A 10205-nucleotide genomic window follows, 5' to 3' on the forward strand; every position below is an offset into this window, starting at 1 on the left:
AAGAAACATGAGGATTTGAGGACGGGTTCATCCCAGGATTCATCCAGTTTCAACAGCAGGCATAATTTTAGCTCTGCAAAAGTCAGAATGGCACAGAAAGGCAAGGCACATGTATTCACAAAAAACATTAAAAGGTCAAAACGTAGGACTGGATAATTATGTTATCTTACTTTTTAATCTGTGATGCACAAAACATTTTACACTACTCCAGGTCAAGAGATCTCAGTAGAAAAGATTCTTAAACATTTAGACGATTACAGGAATGAAAACTAATTAAATGATATAAAATATTTCTGATTTAAAAGCTTTCATTCAGTAGCTTGAAGACTGTGTGAAAGATGACTGCTTTACAAGTATGTGTGCTCAAGAAATCAAGAAACACAAGCAAAGAAATGACTTAGTCAGCTCTGATTTTGTGGTCTTTGCTGTATTTAAGTGACTGATGCAATAGACTCTACATAAGGCACCCCAGTTTCTTTGAAAATTATGAAAGAGTTGCAAAATGCAACCTATTTTTTCATGTACATGGACATAAATTCTTCTTTTTTCATGAGACTCAGCATAACTGAAACTGTGGCATTTAAACTGGAAGTATGTTGGACTTTTAACCCCAAAAATCTAGAAAATGGAGTTTAAAAAACCTACGGTAAACACCACAGTTTTACTCTAATAGCTTTGAATGAAATAAGAACATGTTCATGTCTATGAACACAAATAAACAAGAGGATTGTCTTTTTTGGGGCCCATGTACGTGGTTCAACAGATCGTTTAATGTTTCACCAACTGCTCTGGGAGTGTTGATGAGGACCAGTATGAGTCAGTTATCCAGACACATACAGTAAAGAAAGCGCTACCAAGCACAAGAAAACTACAAATAAAAGTAAATGACAGATAAAATCAGTACACAACGGAAAGAAGCCATAGGAAAGCATGTGCAACCTTTTCCACTAATAGGAGAAAATGTTACTCGTACTTCCTCATAGTCAAACATTTTTCACTTTTCTGTTGTTCTGGTGAGATTCATGTTAACACTTGCATGTTTTGGTGAAAGTTTTCATTATTGCCTATACATGAATTGTGGGTTCCATCTTTTCTCTTTAGAGCTTGTATGACAAAAAATGGGGGATATCAGTTATCATTTTCTAACATTTCTAGTCTCAACCTATCATAACAACTTCTCAAACTGCACAGTTGTCATTTCTTGAAAAACCTTTTCAACCTCTGTGTAATTTTAGAGCTATCGATGCGATATTTAATAAAAGGACAATATTAACTTTATATCAGGCAAACCTATAAGCACACACAGGCAAACAGGTTTCACTTCCACTCTGCCTTGCACATTTGTGCTCCCTTTGCAGTCCACAAGAACTTCCACAACCACACACATTCCTGCATATACCATTAGCAAAGACAAATCTATCACACAAAGAGACAGAGAAGCTCTCGTTTTATCTGTTTCTCTCACTTCCTCACACACCGAAACCATCTTGCAGACATGCCTATTCATGGTATTAACAGAGCACATTAATAACAATACAACAGGGCTCCCATTGTCTCCCAAACATAATTGTATTATCCATCATGCTTCTCTGTAGCTCTGACACACATCGAAACATGGCTAGGGAGTCTCGCCAGGGCTGCTCGTCCACCAGCATTACCATAGATAATGTTTAATTATGCTAATTCGATTGCAATCATTTTGAACAAAATGACAACACGCTGGCGCTAATGAATATTTATAAGACAGAGGGAAAGAAGTTAATTGTACTTTATGAGTGTGCCGGGGAAGTTATGTTGGGACCAGGATTTGGAAGGGATGACTGGACTGCAGGGAGTCAGGGAAGAACAGAAGAAAAGGAGGGAGGGAACGAGGGAGAATGGAAAACTATTGCAACTGATGATCTGTCCCTGAGTCATCTGATGGTGTTCACAGACTGGAGGTACATTTGATTTTAACTCCATCAGTGTACTGAATGAGCCGATAAAGACAGAATCAGATGATTTATTTCAAAATTGAGGCGTTTTCCTTTCATTTTTTCCTTTTGAAAAAGACATTTTCCTGAAGGCATTACTCCGTATCACTTTCTGTCTGTTGAAGTAAAAAACATTTTGTCAGACAAACCAGTCGGATCCAAGTCTGATAATGCAGACACCTGTACATTTAGTACTATAACTCATTTTTAATGTCATAATTAAATCATAATGTGGAAGTGCTCATTTCTTTTTTTTTGCCATCATTCATTCAATTTAGCCATCAAATGTAGTTCTTGGATGTATTTATTAGGTCATAACATTGCTTTAAAAATGATTATTAATAGGTTTTAAATGAAGGGTCACTTTACCCAAATTGTTTACACAAAAGCCTTTTTTCAGCTAGTCGTGAGATTCTGCCTTCATTCAAGTATAATGGAGATGAACAAGATTTGATATTCAGTGCTCAGAGCAATGGTAAATTAGATTTGAGTAAGTTTTTTTTTAATGGGTGTATTTATAATACAACCGAAATCACAGATTACTTTAAGGCTTGGATACTGTATGACTGACAGTTTGCTACCATATAAGCATGCAGTGTCTCACCAACAAAACAAGCTGGCGATGGTCATAATGCTTAGGTTGCATTTTTAAAACCACAGCTAACGATGGTTAATCTCACTAACGTTTCAAAATTCGTCTGACTCAGACTGAACGAGTTGCCAGTGGCAATAAACAAAAAAAAGGTTTGCCTAATAATTCTTGTTCGAAACTGTATGACAAGAATTTTTGAGTTGCAGCTAGAGCAGACTAATTCTGTCCAAGTGTGGATGTACAAGTTTGAGCTGGTTTGTTCACTGTGGTTAGTGTTCAAATAAAACTGAATGTACATTGCACAAACACACTTTGATCTTAAGTATGCATGCCCTTTTTGCTTTTTAATTAGTGATATTAAATTTTACAAGACTGATTTAAGTAAGTAAAGTCCACAGAGTCAACTAAGTGTAGTTGTAATGGTAGACTGTTCCACAGTCTATCGCCTTAGTCTTTAGTTGTGTACAGAGAACAACTAACAGATTCTGAGACTGTGAACAAAGATTTGTTATCTTTGTTCATCAGTATATTTTGTAAGAAGCTAAGAGATGTAATCCAGAGCTTGGCTGTTTAGTGCGCTGTATGTCTCTGCAAATCCTAAAATCTACTGGGACCCAATGTAAAGAGTATAAAATGGGAGTTATAGTGATGTGCTTGATACAAGGTATAAATAGTCTGGCTATAGAATTTTGTGTAATGTGGAGGGAGATGATTTGTCTAGGCTGCTAAACAGGGCCTTACAACAATCAAAACACAATGACACAAAGGCATGAGTAATTTTTTTCCAGTTCAGCTGAGGAGACCTTGTGTCACAATTTAGAAATGTTCCTTAAATGAAAGAAACAGGAACGAGACAAAGGAGCGAGAGCCTGACTGATTTTAGCTGTAATCGTGGTCTTAGTCTTGTCAGCTTTTAAAACTAGGTAATTGCTAGACAGCCAATTACTAACCTGGGTTAAACAGTGGACTAAGGATGGACATCCTATCCTGCTGTTCAAGCTTAAAAGACATACAGGTGAATGTCATCAGCATAAAAGACAAGCAACATCATTCACACCTAAAAGAAGCATATAGGAAGAAAATGATAATGGACCCAAGACTGAACTTTGTGGAACTCCACGGGTTAGGGTTAGGTTAGAAGTGATCTAACAGAGAAAGTCCAATCAGTTATGAAGAAAACCAGCTTAACACAGAGACGGAGATACCAGCCATATCCTTGAGCATATTAAGTAAGATTGTATGGTCAGTGGTATCAAAGGCTGCAATGTGATCAAGTAAAATGATTGCATTAGAAACCATTAAAAGATCAATACATGATGTTTCTCTTGGTTCGGATGTAGCAATTGTCCAAAACAACAGTTCAGTCAATACCCGTATTGGTGATCTACTGGTTTTGGTGAATCCTTGCCTTTATTTATAGGGAAGGAATAACAAAAAACAGGAAAAAATGGTCACTTGATCATGACTGGAATATCAATGGAAAGGAAACTTCATTGTTCTTACTTATTCCCTGTTCACTTGTTACCTGAACAATCTGCAAAGATTACAGCTTTAACCTGACTTGCATGCTAACAGTTCCACATGGATGTCATGTTTGGGATGAGGGAATGGCAACATGATGAATAAATATGAGGGGTAGGTATCTGCTGTGTTACCTGATCTATCTGCTGTGGTGAAAAATAAGGGAGCAGCTGAATGTTTTTTCTTTTTTTTTAATGTTTTTTCGGGGTTAGGTTAACTGATCATTCTAAATCATCGATTAACGTGGGGGGAGAAAAAAAGAGAAAAGAAAGGGTCTCTGACTGCTGCTTCTGTAGCAAAGCACACCCAAATGATGCAGCACTAAGAAGACAAAACAGAGGGAGAGTGTGAGGGTGTGAGAGAGAGAGAGGATGTGAGCGTCTGTGTGTGTGTTTGTCATAGAACGTACTTGAAAAATGAGGGTGAGAGACTGCAATAATACCACCCCCAGAGAGCCAGAGGCAGATAGTGAATAGCCCAGGAGACTCTGCCATCCATGGCACCCAAGAGAGCTAAAGATGGGAGGCCACACGTCCCAGTGACAACCATACGTCCACCCCAGCCGAGGGAAGAGGGAGGCCCAGGACAGAGTTCCAACAGTCAAGGGTGGGGGTGTCAGGGGACCAGAGGTAACAGCATCCAACCCTGCTGGACCAAAACGCCCAAGGGAGCAGATCAGCAACCACACCAAAATACCCAGTCATCCGAGAGTACCAAGGACCCATGTCCCAGGAGGGGGGTCAGTGGTGTCCAGTGGGGAGCAGCAGGGAGGGGAATCCCCCACCCTTAGTAACAATGTCCCAGAGGGATCAAGTCCCAGCAAGCCCCAGACCCAGGCCTAGCCACATGCACACACACACAGAAAGTGGACAGACTGAATGTACTGGATTTTTTCTATCCTACAGTGGAGTGGCTACATCATCTTTCAGCACATTCTACCTTTTTAAGCCAATTTGTGGGCATTTAGACATTATGTTTCATTATAGAAAATTTGTCAACTTTAAAAATTACAGTTTAAGTTCATGTTCCAGCCTTTATGACTGTTGTGTCTCTTGGAAGCCTGTAATCTTTGTGAGAGTCTAATTATGCTAACACTAACGCTAATGCATTTTCGCTTGTGATAGTGTTCATGAACTTACAACTTCTGTAGCCCACTGCTGTCCTCTTCTATAACTAAACTGAGTTGGACAAATTCAGTGGTAAACTAATTTCCATGAGTACTTTTATTTTCCTCTTTGGATTTTTATGCATATGAGCAGAAGTTCTTCTTCCTCTTTTTTCCTCACACTTGGTCTTTTACACACACACGCGCACATGCACACGCATGCACACACACACACACACACACACACACACACACGCAAGAATATAGTATACTGTATCGCCTTAGTGTAAGTGCTGGGTTAAATTTCAAGCAGACCATTTTTCACTGTCAGTAATGCACATAACTCGAGTACAGAGTCTGCGCTGATGGGTAACACGATTACTCATTATGCCTTTCTATGAGGGGGGAAATGAGATTAAAAGTTGCCCTTTTACATCTTAGGGAACAGCAGCCTAGCACATTGCGGGCCGTGTCAGGAGTTGGCAACTCCCTGCATAGTGCAGGTTATAATCCATCTTGATCTCATTAGGATGGCACGACTGATTTTTTACTGAAATGTTCCTTTAGATGATGCCACAGGAATGCAGAGAGGCTTTTTTGGTTCAGACGATGCATCCGCACTTTCAGCTGACTAAGCGTGAATGGGTTGAGCGCTGCACACGCCAGCTTTGGCTAGAGTTGGTAAGAAATGGAAAGAGACTGAAAGAGAGAAAGAGTATATGTGTGTGTGTGCGTGTTTTCTTATGTTTCTATACTAATAAGAATCGATTTCCAAGTACTCCAGAAAAAGTCTGGTCTGAGTTATAAAGAAATTTTAGCTTAATGTTAGGGCTCTGATTTGGTTTGAAGACAACGATCCAGAGAAAATACAGAACATGTCACACTAAACACAAAGAGAAGAGGTAAAGAACAAAACGGGGAAAAAAGTTCACTTAACTGTGACAAAAACATGGACAAGGACTGAGAATGAGGTCATTATGGGGGTATGGGTGGTGGGGTGTTGGGTGGGTGTTGTAGAGAGATACTGAGAGAGATAAATAACTGAGATAAAGACTTATACTGTACTTATGGACCTGGCATGATGGAACTTGCAGTCTTACACTAAACCCTGAAACGAGAGTTTCAGTTGAACTCACTAAGTTTCCACTGACATGTCATATTGTCTGTGGTCGTTTCATAATATCTGACTGCACTGTGTGACTGCTGTGTGTTTATCTGTGAATGTTTGCACACTGGGGGGCACCGTTCTACAGGCCTGAAGAGACATACTCCACTTGGATTTAAAAGTGTCTGAAATGTAAGTACTGGAATCATATTTGTTGTATTTTAAATCACACTAGTAAATTGGTTCCTTAAATATTGGTCCAAGGTCCTTATATACATATAAATATATAAATATATAAAAAAAATTGAAGTGTAAAAATTAGTCTTTACAAGCAGATAATTTGGTTCTGGTATGAAATAGTAAGCACTTTGCTTTACAAAGGTTGCCTGGCCAGAACAAGTTTTTCTCTCTTTAGGTAACATATCAGCATAAAGTAGCAATATGATAAGCTTTATGCCAACAATACAAGCGGATTTCTTGTATGCACTTATTTAGCATGTAGCTTTTCAAGTCTTAGCTACATCTGCTACGGTAAAAACAAAGAAAAAAGTAATCCAAAAATCCTCTTCATTTTCCCAAAGTAGACTAAAATTATAATAATGCCAGAAAACTATGTTTTGTCACTTGCTTTTGGGTTTCCACCTGTGGTTTGTGTCTTCTGGTTCCTCATTGTCTATTCTTCTTTAACTGCCACTTCACAAAAAAATATCTGCATTGCCAATTCTAAACACATTGTTACCTTCAGGGGTGTAGTTTAATGAGTAAATTTAGGAATATATTGGTAATATGAACAATCTGTTGTGTAGGTGTTCAGATACGTCAGAATTTATGCATTTTTGTGACTGACAGCTGTTATTGATCTTTTGCTTCTTTGCAGTGCAATTGCTGCAGATCAACAGTGCTGTGAGTCTAAGATGAGTTTTCCCATGGGGATTGTAAAGTATCTCACATCACACTGTATCATATCGCATAAGCACTCAACATTAAAAAGGTACAAAGTCCACATCCACAGCACTCTGCTAATTTCCATGACATTATCAGGGTCTCTTCAGAAGTCAGCGTCAGTGTTCAACAATGGAGAGACTTATTCTGTCTAGTCAGGTTCATTAAGTACAATACACATTGTGAGTGAGGCTGAAAGATTCAGTTGTTACTATAGCAACATCATCTCACTTCAATATTGTGTACATCCAATTCACTGCAGAGCATCCAAGGTATCTGAATTAATCTCGCTCAAGGACTAACTGTCATCAATACTGCCTTTGTGTGATAGAGACTTAGCTTCTCAAAGAGGTTGAGATTTTGGTTTCAACTAGCATTTTTCACATTTATGAGTTGAAAGAGCTTTGAGCTTGCAGCAGTTTAAACTGCACTTGAGATTCTTTGGACTCAATGACAGAGGAAGCGTTTGGCTGACTCATTGATGGACATGTCATAAATCATGCTGTTTTCAAATTGATTTTATCACCTGCTGCCAGATATTTTACATTTTAAGATAATTTATCAAGAGCCGTCTTCAAATTTCCCAAAGCAACACAGAAATAGTTCACCATACTCAAACCACAAAAGACAATCACAAATAAATAAATAAATGCAAATCACAAGTAAGGCCTGATTTGGACTCATGTTGTGAGTCTTTGTAGAGTCTATGATGTAACCGATGTAAATGGCTTACACTGCTGCCTGCAGTTATGCTCGTGTGTGGTGCTTTATGTGTTAATGATCTTGTGGTCATGTCCCGGTGTTTTATATGCAGTGCCAGCCGATAGAAAACAAATAATTTTTTCCACTTCTTTGTACGTCTATTCCAATAGTTGCAGCAATCTCCCTCGAGGAATTTGTTGGGCTTTGTGAGTCCTTATATTAAAATTATGTTTTTATTCAGATGGTGTTGTTATTCTCTCATTGATAAATTCAAACATTTTGCGTAAAATGTACCCCAAAATGCACAAGAGCAATCAATAGTACTGAGCAGAGCAGTCACAATAATTGCATTACATTTCTGGGGAGGTGCATGTCAGGTTAAGCTCCAGGTTATGTGGCAGATTTTCAAAGGAATTTGTGGAATTATGATGTAGGTTTTCTCACTGAAGCATAAATCTTCAGTCAGTGAAATAATCTTACTTCACCAATTATACATTTTAAGAGTTAAAACATCACAGGAGGGGTTAATAATCCTTTTCTGTCTCCCCAAAATTTTTTCCTGTAAAATACCGATGATGGCATGTAACAAAGACTGTGTGATTTCCATTTTCATCAAAATACAAACACTAGACTAAATATAAGGGTGAAAAAAAAAACAAATTGTAGATACAATAGTAGTTGTCTGCTGGTTTTATTTTTTTTTGTGTGTGGCATAGAGGGTGATCTTTATGTTTGCTTGTCTACATCACAGTTACTTGTTATTTCTTTCTGTCTGTAGCTGGCCTAGAGTTTACTGAATTGGGCTACTGTCATATTAAGGAACACAATGTTTGGAGACCTCTGCCAACTAAAACTGTTTGCAATGAACTTGCAATCTCCTTGCATTTGAAATGGTTGCTTCAAAGAAATGCAACAAAGCTCTAATGAGACAGAGTCAGTCTGCTATTAGTTTGCAACTAAATGATGTCAAGCTGGCAATTATATGCAATCTGTTTATGATAATATGGTGATTAGCTGCAAGAAATCAGTGATAATCACAAATCTGTTGCTGTCTGTTGCAGATTTGTTGCCATCTATAGACACAGAAATTCACATTGGGCAGAAATTAACATTAACTACTTACATTCATTGCCAAGCTGGACTGATTTGAAACAGAAAACATTTCAAATGCAGTTGCTGCAGAATGGCATTTTAACTACAAAATACATAGAATCTCAGTAACCTTGCTTTTATATAGGAATATAACCAGAATACAACCAGCTGGCAGATGAGTTGAATACCCTTTTGCAAAGAGACCCATTACAGGCAAGTTGGACCCACTGGTGCAAACTAACTCAGACTGACAGCAACGTGTTGCCCATCTGTCTACACTCACAAATTAGATTTGCCAACCTTTGCTAATTTGTCTGAAAGTGATTACGATCTCTCCGTGTTAGACTGTGATCAGTTGGAGAGCGGTTGCTTCCTACCAAGCGACCTTTACAATCATCATTTGATGAAAAGCGGGTTGCCCAGAGGATGACGGTGTTGCACACTCAACCCCTGGATGAGCAGTTGGCTGCTGGATTAGTAGGTAGGTCACTGAATTCACAAAATTTCAATGCAATCACTAGCACCCACTATTTTTACTTTAGTGTGTCTGAGACATTAGCTCGTGCTTACAGGATCTCAGATGTTGTTTGGACTGTCAAAATTCAAGTCTAAATTGAAAGAAAAAAAAGCACAATATGTTCATGTTGCATCGGTTACATTTAATGAAAATTAGCAAAATGTATCTAGATCGTTATTGAACAAAACCTGTTAGAATTGTACATGCAGTCACCGTTATACCAAGTACTCATGTATACTCCAAGCTTTTCTTGTTATGTTTTAGTGCATGTCTGGGTTTGAACTTTCTTCCTTAATACAGGAGAAAAGGGGGAACTAGAAGTGCTTGCTCAGCATACCAGGCTTTTGTGTTCTTTATTGTTGGCAGGAGTAACATTAAGGAACACGCTGTGCAGCAAGGAGACACTTAAACTGCATGTAACTCAACTCCTCGCTGCTCTAGGAGGACATCACACTATCTCCCAAGTCATATGAGCCGATACTTGAAAACTTTCCCTCACCTTGAATGCATGAATACAGTGTGTATCTGTTGTGTATATCCAAGTAATATGCTTGCAAACTTTGAAGGTCAAATGTTTTTAGTCAATGGTCTTTATAGTTATAAAAAAAAAAAACAGTGTAACACAAGAAAAACTCAGAGAATGCATGAAATTCTAC

At 38.3% G+C, this 10205-nt stretch overlaps 1 long non-coding RNA gene across 1 annotated transcript in view; it reads left to right on the forward strand.

Moving 5' to 3' along the window:
* Positions 1-7464: 7464 nt before the first annotated feature.
* The window catches only part of LOC102083080 (uncharacterized), a 2866-nt gene continuing 125 nt past the window's right edge, over positions 7465-10205 (forward strand). The window contains exons 1-3 of the long non-coding RNA XR_270100.3: positions 7465-7510; positions 9377-9513; positions 9916-10205. The exon at positions 9916-10205 is cut by the window's right edge and continues 125 nt beyond it. This is a non-coding gene — a long non-coding RNA (uncharacterized LOC102083080). The remainder of the gene's footprint in view (positions 7511-9376; positions 9514-9915) is intronic.

The sequence above is a fragment of the Oreochromis niloticus genome, linkage group LG18, assembly GCF_001858045.2.
Source record: "Oreochromis niloticus isolate F11D_XX linkage group LG18, O_niloticus_UMD_NMBU, whole genome shotgun sequence".
Classification (NCBI taxonomy): Eukaryota; Metazoa; Chordata; class Actinopteri; order Cichliformes; family Cichlidae; genus Oreochromis; species Oreochromis niloticus.